Below are 12,762 nucleotides of genomic sequence, written 5' to 3'. Positions count from 1 at the left end.
TGAGACGATGCTCGTCTGCTGGCATCAATTTTCCATGCCAGGAAGGTGAACTTGGAGCTCCCATTACCATCAAGGTATGATGTCTTTCTCTAACATTCTTAACCTGCAAAAGCAGATACTGCTGCTTGCTATGTGTTATTGCTGTTGTTTTTATTCTATCTGAATTCCTTTTAGAAATACCAGATACTATTAAACATCTGAATAAAGTTAAACTCCACAATGACTGTGATTGATATGTAGGCTTATGTGTGTTGGGACCTTGCTTGGTGCAAGGCACAATATAGGTCTCGTCAATATTTTGAGCACGCTATTATTTTTCAATATATTTTACGAGTATAACATGTATTACATCCCGTAGATTATTTCATAGGCAGACTAATGTATTATTACTATTGTTGTTAACGATTTTACTTTATGAAATTATATTTCCCCTCTCTTTCTCTCTATGAGAGAGAGAGAGAGAGAGAGAGAGAGAGAGGCTTTGAAATTGGAATGAAAATTAAAACCTCAAAATTTCTGGTCTCCATTGTCGACCCATTTATATCATCATTGTATATGTTACCGATCATGATAATAAGATATATATGTTAAAACGGCCCATTAGAGGCAATACGATTGTGAAGGCCCAAAAATATCTATAAAGCATTATTTCTTGAAAATTAAATAAAATGACATGATTATGTCTAACAAAAGGTCCATATGTCATCGTTGGAACAACCTAAATTCTTTTCCTTCACGAGATATTTGTTAATCAATAGCTAATACAGTAAAAATGATAATAATAATAATAATAATAATTATTAAAAAATCATACGTATTTAGAATTATGTAATTAGTTATTTTCCCGCTCTTTCAATGAGAAGCTCAAGATTGCCACGTAGTTCAGATTGAGTACTCAAATTTTATTGGATATGCCAAAACAATGTTGATCCGAAAATGTATGTTTAATATAAGGGAGGAATTCTATTCTACCCATATGTCTCAAACTCAATTTTGAAAATACCCACTTTTTCTAATACATTTACCCCATAACCATGTTATTATTTTAATACTTCTTCGGTTACTAAAAGCTGTCGATCAATCATTTTCGTACGCTAATGATTGGGTGTGTTTGAAAGTATTTTGTTTTCTGTGTTAGATAGAATTGTACTTTCTTTCAGAAACTTCATTTGCGCAATGTATCTATGTTATGCGCAATTGACTTGCACATTTAATCCTAAATATTAAGTTAGTATGCGCTATACTTGTTATTGAATTCTTAGTTTTTTTTTTTTTTTCCTGCACAAATTGCGCAGAATCTTTGAAATAATTTTACACAGTTCCGCACTATTCGAAATGGCGTATAGTTGTTGCAAATTTAATTTGCGCATTGTTGTAATGTTATGCGCATAATAGGTGCGCATTGTTGTAATCTTTTGCTCATTGTTGTCCTATGAGCAATTTCCGCATAATTGAAAAACAATATCCTAATATAAGCATTAATTTGTTAAAAAATTTCTCTTAATTGTTTCCCCCAATTCCTAAGTGGTGCATTATTTTTTTTTTAAAACCTTTTAGTTGCGCATAGTGTAAATACAATTACCTAATTTTGTTTCCCTATTTTTTGTTCCGCCAATTTTTTTTAAAAAAATCTTAATTTCCTAAGTTGTGCATTGTTATGAGTTGTGAATAAAAAAAAAGAATTTTTTTAATTATTTCTTGAAAACTTTTCCGTGAAGATGCAGTGTAGCTGTAACACCCACATTAAATATCTTGTGAATGAATTGTCCACATAAAAAAAGTATATACTTATTTCACATGTTAGCTATTTGATACTATCATAAATTGGTTTGGTGTTTGCTATAGGAGACAATGTAATTCTATTGAAACATAGTAAATGATCGAAACTTTTGTCCGGTGCTTACAAAAACCAAAAAAATTGAAGTTTCTTCCTTTCACGAAGTGAAGCGATTTGGTGAAGAGGTAATTGTAATTTAAATTAAACTAAATAAAGAAACAAATTTTAATTACAGATATTAAAGGCATAAAAATTAGACAATGCGCAATTCCGTCTCAATTAGTGAACTAAAACAATCTATGCGTGCATTTTATTTCTATGCGGAAAATGTATCTAACATGTAATAGCGTTTAACCCGTCGAAATTTGACGGGAATTATTTTATGTCATCATTTATAATTATTTTATGTTATTTTTATTACTATAGCATATGAAATAGTTTATATATAAATTATTTCTTTAATTAATTTGATATGATCAAATTAAATTAGTAATACAATATTTGAAATAATATTAATCTTAATCACTTTCGCCAATTAAATGTAGATTGTGATAATAGAAATAATTGAGTCTTGGTAATCTCGCCTCTTACTTATGAGCATCATCTCTAAAACTTGAAAGACGAAAATTTGAGTTACGAGCATCATCTCGTCTCAAACTTTATACAACATCGTCAAATTTGAAATCATATTCAATCATATATATATATAGTTAATTATTTAAGTGAATACATCTATATATAAACGTATTATATACATATTAATTTGTGAGTATGATGTGATAAACTTAAACTAATATTATATAATAAAATAAAATACAAATATAAATATTTTTTTAGATATGGAAATTGATTAAAAATTTATAATAAAAAAAATAATAAGAATGAATGAAAATTGAGGAAAATTAAAATAGAGTGATTATACGGCACCACGTAGGATATTGTAATACCCCGCCCATTTCTATTAAGTTTAGAATTTATTTTAAACTTAGATATTAAGTTGATTCACGCCGGATAAAAGAAAATGAATTTATTTTAATTCCAACAAAAATGATTTACAAAAACATTTGTAAATTTAGTTATTAAATTTATATGCATTGCATATTTATTTATATTAAGCATTTAGCATCTACACGAGCTATTTGTTTAAGCAAACACTGAACGATTATTACAGTTTTCATAGTACAACCCGGAAGACTTTTTATTTTATTCAATCACCTACCTCTCCACCACACCAATCTTTTTCCCTACCACCACTAATATTTTCTTTTCCCTACCACTAATATTTTTCCCTACCACCACTAATATTTTCTTTTCCCTACCACTAATCTTTTTCCCTACCACCACTAATTTGTTTTCATACCACTACGCTTTGTAAAAAAAAAAATAGCTTTTAGTCATGCCCTTATATCCTTACTTCTCTCTGCACAACCAAAGTTGGAATTCATAGAAGCCTTTAAGCTCCAAGAGTAGTATCAAAGTAAGGGAGAGCGTGGGAAACCTAGGGCGTAAAGTTAGAGTGAAGATTGTGCTTCGAGGGTGAGTTTTCTTTGGTTTTTCTCAATAGAAAATGCTTTAAGACCATGGATTTTTACACATATGTGTGCTATATTATGTGAGGATATGTTTTATGATTTTGGATGATTATTTTGGTAGAGTTTATTGGGTGAAAAACCGTGCATGAGGTAAGGCAGTGAATCTGCCATAAGCACACTGCTCCGGCAGTGTATTGCAAGGCGATTCCAGCCATCCAAACGGTTCCCAAAAATTCCCAAATTAATTGTGTATCGTGTATAATATGTTTTCTATACTATGGTAAAATTTAAGAATATTTAGAGCTCTCATGTTTTATTTATGAATTTTTAAACATCACTGCCCATCTGGAATATATTTTTTGTAAACCATCTTTGGGAGGCCATAAGTCAAGTTTCAGTCGGTGAAAACCTTTGAAACTTGAGTATGTCACTCTAGACTCCCGTATCTTTCTTTTGGCATCAGCCTCACCATTTTGGAGTAAGGGAAACAACCAGTATAAATTCTTGAAATCTAGTTCTTATTCCTTGTACCATCCAGTAGGTTTTACAAACCTACGACTTTGAGGTCTCAAAGTCCGACTTAAATCTTTGATTATCAAGCATATCTTTCTACTGAATATTCATTGACATGTTGAGAACTTACTTGTTCAGTTTTAGAATTTTTGGTGAAGCCTAAAGTGGTTTTTCCGATTTATGTTCGGAATCTGCCAAACTTGAACTCTTTTTGTGCACTGAACTTTAGACAGTCATATCTTCTAAACCATGAATGTTCTTGGAGTAAATCCAACTGGAGAGTGTTATGATCTCTCCCTAGTTTCCGAATTGACCCTTGGGGTTCCCAGTGGAGTTTTGTAAAGGGAGATATGAATTTTTAAAGAAAGCCCACTGACTTGGTTGTAATCTGGAAATCTGAAATTTTTATATTTTTGTTTGTTAAATACCCATCTTTGAGAGGGCATATCTTGCTCGTTTGAACTGTTTTTCATTCGATTCAAATTGGAGAATGATCCTTGAAATGTCTAGTTTCCAGAATGTCTTTTGGAGCCTTATTTGGAGATCCGAGGCAGATTTGGTGTCTGTTGCAAAACAACCCCTTAAGTGCTCAAGTTGTTGAATTATTTTCTATGTATCAAAGTTTATTTTAAAGGATGCTTCATGAAAGATTTAGTATATGTGCGTAACGAGTTTGGGGCTTTGATTTTTTTATCTCACTTGGGCTTTATTTTTTAATTCAAAGTGGACTGCCTTATTAAATAAATTGGGCTGCATTTTTACTAAGAAAAATGACTTGGTTTAAATTTACTAATTAGACTCTGATAAAGTTTAATTATTTATTTCTTTAAAGAATGATTTCATATTAATATTAATTATTATTATGTGCATATTTTAAGTGATTACTTTTTATATATTAAGCATAACATGAAATTTGCATTTGCATCATGCAATAAAGACATTCATGATTTAATTGGTTTTGATTATAATTTCAATTATTAAAAGAAAATCGAGTAAGGATATTGTTGGTGTCCTTAGCTCAAGAATTAGTTTTCAATTTTTATTATTAAATTTGAAAACCCGGCGTGATGAATCAAGTATGTTTAGTACATCCACAAATACCTTAAGATTAGAATTCAAGGAAACCTATTAAGAATAGATTTCTTGTAGGCTTTGAGCATCAGGAGGACTAGCACTGCTATTCCGATTCAGAGATAAGGTTAAACGACAGGCTTTGCCTATACAGGTGGGCTTATTTTTCAAATGTATGCTTGAGTTATTAAGCTCTAAATATTTCATGAAATGAAAACTGTTTATCCAATAAATGTTTTTGTGCGCTCTGTTATGTTTAAGGCTCGCAATTCATGGATCGATCGAGGTTCTCTTATGGCCTAACACGTTATTTGAGAATTGTGTACACTTGTTAGTTGTTTCGGTGGGTTGATCTCCATCGGGCACTAATTCATGTAAGAGGCGTTATAAGGGTGCTTGGCTGGATGTGTTCCGGAGCATGTATCATGTAAGGCCTGCCTGGGTAGCGTCCCGAGGTCAATTCAACTTGTCTGAGTTACGTCCTCAGGGCAAGTGTCATGGGAATGAGGGATCCGTCGGTGGCTAAAAGGTCCGGGATCACAGCGAGTAACAGAACAGAGTGTGACAATGGCGCGCTAATAAAATGAAATACTTTAACATGCTTGGAAGTTCTTTTTGTTTTAAAACCTTCTAAGTTATGTCATGAATAATTGGATAAACTGCTCTTATGATTATGAAATGTTTATAAAAATGCTAGCCCACTAAGTACATTAGTACTTAGCCCAAAATTACTTTCAAATGTTTTCAGGTTAATTGGTCGGTGCTGACGGGGCAGAGCTGAGGCTAGGGTTCAACTCCGTATTTTGTCTTCCGCTGTTGCACTAGCTTTTATTTGTCTTTTGTTTCTCTAACTTAAGACTTTTATGTTAAATTCTGAATTATGTTTTATCGAGCTTAAACTCTCAACTTCTAGCTCTATGTTATTTAACGTTGGTTATCGGAAACATGAAACTGAACTTATGATCCTAAGGCTTAGAATGTTGTTGATTGATTAGTATCACCTGATTTTTGTCTTTCTTCACTCAAAGGGTGATCCCCGATTTTTATCCTATTATTTGAATCCCACAAGGTTCTTTCCTTGTTTATTTCTATGATTTAGTCGCACCTCGATTATATTTTATTCGTTCAAGAATTGGGGTGTGACAGAATGGTATCAGAGCATAAGTTTTCTTTCATGTCTCTGATAACCAAAAGCTTCTAATGTTGAGTCTAGATTAGTGTCTCTAGACTTCTAAGAAAGTTGTTGAACCTCAGCTCGCCGTCACACTGCCGCAAGAAAAAGGTACGATTTAAAGGTTTCATAGTTATTAAATGTTTTGAATGTTTTCAAGAAGTGCGCGCTTTCAATGAATGATGCTATGTGAATTGCTTATCGCTTTCCATATGCTATAAGTTATGAATTTCTAATCGCTTTCATATTGTTATTTTGAGTCTTCGGCTCATATAACCAAGTTAGTATCGTGTTTGGGACTACCCGAGCCCTTAACGAATCAATGTACGAATGGTCGAGTTAGATTCCTTGAATCTTTCCGGCAAAAGCAAAGTTTTTAAGGAATGGGACATTTATTGTCCAAGTGTTTTTAAAAGGTTTCAAAAGAAACTAATGAATGAAGGAATGAATGAAGGTTTATGTTATCATTTTAGGTTTACTGCCTATACGATCAGAATGATAGGTCCTCTTACAACTGTTTGAGTACCACCCAAGAATGCCTTGGAAATGTTAGTCGTGATAGCTCCGCTTGATCGATTTAAGTAAGGACTGGTAAGATAGAAACGTTTAACATAGACATGTTATAACGTAGAAGCAATGTCATGAGATCAAGGATCCACTTAAGTTAAGATTTGTTTCTACATAGAACTAGTCTTTCACATGGTTACACCATAGAAGCGATATATCTTGTATATATCTATGAATGTATGTATGCAGAAGAAGTCTCACTGATGTGTTGATATCGTCCGTAAACCATAATGGAAGACGCACCAAGAGGACGCGGTAGGGGACGAGGACGTGGTCGTGGTCGCGGACGCGGCAGGGGATTCTTCCATGAAGAGCCAATCCAACAAGTAGCACCAAATCGTACTGCTGAAGAGAAGTTTCGCAAGGAAAAACCTCCAACGTTTGACGGGCTGGGCGATCCAACAGACGCCGAAAAATGGGTTAGGGCTATAGAGCGTATCTTTAACTACATCCGTTGCGATGACGAAGACAAAGTAACTTGTGCAACCTACCAACTGGTGGACGAAGCCGATTTCTGGTGGGAATCAGTGAGACGCACAATGACTGAGGAACAGTGGGAAAATTTCAATTGGGAAGATTTTAAGACTGTGTTGTATGAGAAGTACATACCAGGATGCTATAGACAGAAGAAGCAGAATGAGTTCTGGAATCTGAAGCAGAGGGCGTGGACAGTGACTGAGTACGATAGAGCCTTCAATCAACTATCAAGATATGCTCCAACGCTGGTGGACACTGATGAGAAGCGTGCAGAAAAATTTAGAAATGGATTGCGTCATGAGATAGCGATTTCTTTAGCAAGTCAAGGAGGTCTCACCTACGCGCAAACATTGAGCAGAGCCCTCACCATTGAATCACTGCTGCCAAGAGAGAAAGGAAAAGCTCCCGGACAGTCTGGATTTGTACCACCTCAAGATAATAGTAAAGGAAAAAGGAGATGGAATGAGGAAACTGTGGGGAACTCTGGAAATGGAAGTGGGAAGAAACCATGGGTTGCGAATCAAAATCCGAATCAGTATCAGAACGAACAGTCGCAAGCGATAACTCCACCATCTTGCCCAAAGTGTCGGAAACCCCATTTAGGGGAATGCATGAAAGGAACGAATGTTTGTTATTACTGCGGAGAAACAGGGCATTTTGCTTCAGCATGCCCAAAGAAAAGAGGGGGAGCGCCACAACAACAAAATCCTGGGAACCGACAGCGACAGAACCAAAGTCCTGGAGGATACCAGGGACAACCACGTTACGCTAGGGCTTATGCCCTTAACCAGCACCAAGAAGCAGGAGATCAGGGAAACCTGACAGGTACGATTAATGTTTTCGACGTATCAATCATAGCTTTGTTTGATACTGGATGTTAAAGACGTTATCTCGAACTTAAAGCTCGATATAGGCGCTCAAACATTTAGATAGACTTGCGTGTTATTTCTACGATAGAATTCGACGTCATCCTAGAATTGATAGATTTACACAAGTCAGCGCTACAATACCTTGTAGCGAGAGAAAGACCTCGCTCCAATCTCCAAGAAAAGAGAAGATGAACTCCACGGCATAATGATGTACCAGATTTTGAAGAATATTTCGGGTTTGAAGAACGATGACGCGCTGTTAGAAAGTTAAGGCCCTATATGTTTCGATGTCGCATAAGAGCTTAATGGAATGAACGTCTAGTATTCCAAACTAGATGGCCCACATATGAAATTTCGAGGACGAAATTTTTATAAGGAGGGAGGGATGTAATACCCCGCCCATTTCTATTAAGTTTAGAATTTATTTTAAACTTAGATATTAAGTTGATTCACGCCGGATAAAAGAAAATGAATTTATTTTAATTCCAACAAAAATGATTTACAAAAACATTTGTAAATTTAGTTATTAAATTTATATGCATTGCATATTTATTTATATTAAGCATTTAGCATCTACACGAGCTATTTGTTTAAGCAAACACTGAACGATTATTACAGTTTTCATAGTACAACCCGGAAGACTTTTTATTTTATTCAATCACCTACCTCTCCACCACACCAATCTTTTTCCCTACCACCACTAATATTTTCTTTTCCCTACCACTAATATTTTTCCCTACCACCACTAATATTTTCTTTTCCCTACCACTAATCTTTTTCCCTACCACCACTAATTTGTTTTCATACCACTACGCTTTGTAAAAAAAAAAATAGCTTTTAGTCATGCCCTTATATCCTTACTTCTCTCTGCACAACCAAAGTTGGAATTCATAGAAGCCTTTAAGCTCCAAGAGTAGTATCAAAGTAAGGGAGAGCGTGGGAAACCTAGGGCGTAAAGTTAGAGTGAAGATTGTGCTTCGAGGGTGAGTTTTCTTTGGTTTTTCTCAATAGAAAATGCTTTAAGACCATGGATTTTTACACATATGTGTGCTATATTATGTGAGGATATGTTTTATGATTTTGGATGATTATTTTGGTAGAGTTTATTGGGTGAAAAACCGTGCATGAGGTAAGGCAGTGAATCTGCCATAAGCACACTGCTCCGGCAGTGTATTGCAAGGCGATTCCAGCCATCCAAACGGTTCCCAAAAATTCCCAAATTAATTGTGTATCGTGTATAATATGTTTTCTATACTATGGTAAAATTTAAGAATATTTAGAGCTCTCATGTTTTATTTATGAATTTTTAAACATCACTGCCCATCTGGAATATATTTTTTGTAAACCATCTTTGGGAGGCCATAAGTCAAGTTTCAGTCGGTGAAAACCTTTGAAACTTGAGTATGTCACTCTAGACTCCCGTATCTTTCTTTTGGCATCAGCCTCACCATTTTGGAGTAAGGGAAACAACCAGTATAAATTCTTGAAATCTAGTTCTTATTCCTTGTACCATCCAGTAGGTTTTACAAACCTACGACTTTGAGGTCTCAAAGTCCGACTTAAATCTTTGATTATCAAGCATATCTTTCTACTGAATATTCATTGACATGTTGAGAACTTACTTGTTCAGTTTTAGAATTTTTGGTGAAGCCTAAAGTGGTTTTTCCGATTTATGTTCGGAATCTGCCAAACTTGAACTCTTTTTGTGCACTGAACTTTAGACAGTCATATCTTCTAAACCATGAATGTTCTTGGAGTAAATCCAACTGGAGAGTGTTATGATCTCTCCCTAGTTTCCGAATTGACCCTTGGGGTTCCCAGTGGAGTTTTGTAAAGGGAGATATGAATTTTTAAAGAAAGCCCACTGACTTGGTTGTAATCTGGAAATCTGAAATTTTTATATTTTTGTTTGTTAAATACCCATCTTTGAGAGGGCATATCTTGCTCGTTTGAACTGTTTTTCATTCGATTCAAATTGGAGAATGATCCTTGAAATGTCTAGTTTCCAGAATGTCTTTTGGAGCCTTATTTGGAGATCCGAGGCAGATTTGGTGTCTGTTGCAAAACAACCCCTTAAGTGCTCAAGTTGTTGAATTATTTTCTATGTATCAAAGTTTATTTTAAAGGATGCTTCATGAAAGATTTAGTATATGTGCGTAACGAGTTTGGGGCTTTGATTTTTTTATCTCACTTGGGCTTTATTTTTTAATTCAAAGTGGACTGCCTTATTAAATAAATTGGGCTGCATTTTTACTAAGAAAAATGACTTGGTTTAAATTTACTAATTAGACTCTGATAAAGTTTAATTATTTATTTCTTTAAAGAATGATTTCATATTAATATTAATTATTATTATGTGCATATTTTAAGTGATTACTTTTTATATATTAAGCATAACATGAAATTTGCATTTGCATCATGCAATAAAGACATTCATGATTTAATTGGTTTTGATTATAATTTCAATTATTAAAAGAAAATCGAGTAAGGATATTGTTGGTGTCCTTAGCTCAAGACTTAGTTTTCAATTTTTATTATTAAATTTGAAAACCCGGCGTGATGAATCAAGTATGTTTAGTACATCCACAAATACCTTAAGATTAGAATTCAAGGAAACCTATTAAGAATAGATTTCTTGTAGGCTTTGAGCATCAGGAGGACTAGCACTGCTATTCCGATTCAGAGATAAGGTTAAACGACAGGCTTTGCCTATACAGGTGGGCTTATTTTTCAAATGTATGCTTGAGTTATTAAGCTCTAAATATTTCATGAAATGAAAACTGTTTATCCAATAAATGTTTTTGTGCGCTCTGTTATGTTTAAGGCTCGCAATTCATGGATCGATCGAGGTTCTCTTATGGCCTAACACGTTATTTGAGAATTGTGTACACTTGTTAGTTGTTTCGGTGGGTTGATCTCCATCGGGCACTAATTCATGTAAGAGGCGTTATAAGGGTGCTTGGCTGGATGTGTTCCGGAGCATGTATCATGTAAGGCCTGCCTGGGTAGCGTCCCGAGGTCAATTCAACTTGTCTGAGTTACGTCCTCAGGGCAAGTGTCATGGGAATGAGGGATCCGTCGGTGGCTAAAAGGTCCGGGATCACAGCGAGTAACAGAACAGAGTGTGACAATGGCGCGCTAATAAAATGAAATACTTTAACATGCTTGGAAGTTCTTTTTGTTTTAAAACCTTCTAAGTTATGTCATGAATAATTGGATAAACTGCTCTTATGATTATGAAATGTTTATAAAAATGCTAGCCCACTAAGTACATTAGTACTTAGCCCAAAATTACTTTCAAATGTTTTCAGGTTAATTGGTCGGTGCTGACGGGGCAGAGCTGAGGCTAGGGTTCAACTCCGTATTTTGTCTTCCGCTGTTGCACTAGCTTTTATTTGTCTTTTGTTTCTCTAACTTAAGACTTTTATGTTAAATTCTGAATTATGTTTTATCGAGCTTAAACTCTCAACTTCTAGCTCTATGTTATTTAACGTTGGTTATCGGAAACATGAAACTGAACTTATGATCCTAAGGCTTAGAATGTTGTTGATTGATTAGTATCACCTGATTTTTGTCTTTCTTCACTCAAAGGGTGATCCCCGATTTTTATCCTATTATTTGAATCCCACAAGGTTCTTTCCTTGTTTATTTCTATGATTTAGTCGCACCTCGATTATATTTTATTCGTTCAAGAATTGGGGTGTGACAGATATGATTTATTTTACTATTATATATATATATATATATATATATATATATATATATATATATAGATTGGGCATAGGCATGTATTTTATTTATTTATAACATTTAGTTGAAGAATATATTTTCTAAAAAATGAATTGACATTTGAATTGATTGCTTTTTGTTGATTAATTTATTGGTATACTTTATTTAAGTTTTAGTCACACTTGGAAAAATCTCAATTAAGTGGGTATAAGGATTCCTATTCTGAATGCCATCATTTTATTAAGTTAAATTTTTTGGGTGAAAAAAAGATGAATTGTGAGACATGATGAGTTCTTGTTGGTCATTGAGTTTATATATATAAGAAAAGTTGGTATGAGGTTAAGAGGGATTTCATGCGTTTGAAAACAGACGAATGGACCCTCGAAGTGCTAATATGTTTTAATTTGGCTGGAAAAATAGAAGGCTGTGAGTTATATAATGGTTCCGATAATCAAATTGATATGTAGGATTTATAATTAGATGAATATGTTTGATTTATCTAATAGTTTTATACGATTATTTAATAGTACAGACTTTATCTAATAGTTTTATACGATTATTTAATAGTATAGAATTTATCTATAAATTTATATGATTATTTCATAGTTTTTAAATGTATAAATAAATAAGAATGAATGAAAATTGAGGAAAATTAGAATTGAGTGATTATACGATGCCACGTACTAATGTAGTTATATAATGGTTCTGATAATCAAATGGATATGTAGGATTTATAATTAAATAGATATGTTGGATTCATCTAATAGTTTTATACGATTATTTAATAGTACAGACTTTATCTAATAGTTTTATACGATTATTTAATAGTATATAATTTATCTATAAATTTATATGATTATTTAATAATTTTTAAATGTAAAAATTGATTAGAAATGTATAAATAAATAAGAAACATTATTTAGTGCTCGGTCTCAAAAGAGTATGAGCCCCCTCTTACAAGACAAAAGTAATTCAATAACAATTTTAAATAAAAAATAAATAAAATACGAATATAGATACATTATGCGCAAATTGAAATACTATGCGCAAGAAATA

The 12,762-nt window shown here is 33.6% G+C and overlaps 2 long non-coding RNA genes across 2 annotated transcripts; both read left to right on the top strand.

The window, feature by feature from the left end:
- Positions 1 to 3,071: 3,071 nt before the first annotated feature.
- On the top strand, positions 3,072 to 5,998 carry LOC130991959 (uncharacterized). The gene is made up of 3 exons (XR_009091214.1): positions 3,072 to 3,313; positions 4,972 to 5,047; positions 5,642 to 5,998. It is a non-coding gene; the product is annotated as an uncharacterized LOC130991959 (long non-coding RNA).
- A 2,720-nt stretch (positions 5,999 to 8,718) lies between these two features.
- LOC130991960 (uncharacterized) lies at positions 8,719 to 11,603 on the top strand. Its single transcript, XR_009091215.1, has 3 exons — positions 8,719 to 8,960; positions 10,619 to 10,694; positions 11,289 to 11,603. It is a non-coding gene; the product is annotated as an uncharacterized LOC130991960 (long non-coding RNA).
- Positions 11,604 to 12,762: the final 1,159 nt, after the last annotated feature.

This window comes from Salvia miltiorrhiza, chromosome 7 (assembly GCF_028751815.1).
Source record: "Salvia miltiorrhiza cultivar Shanhuang (shh) chromosome 7, IMPLAD_Smil_shh, whole genome shotgun sequence".
In the NCBI taxonomy this organism is placed as follows: Eukaryota; Viridiplantae; Streptophyta; class Magnoliopsida; order Lamiales; family Lamiaceae; genus Salvia; species Salvia miltiorrhiza.
This window is presented reverse-complemented; position numbering and strand designations above follow the sequence as displayed.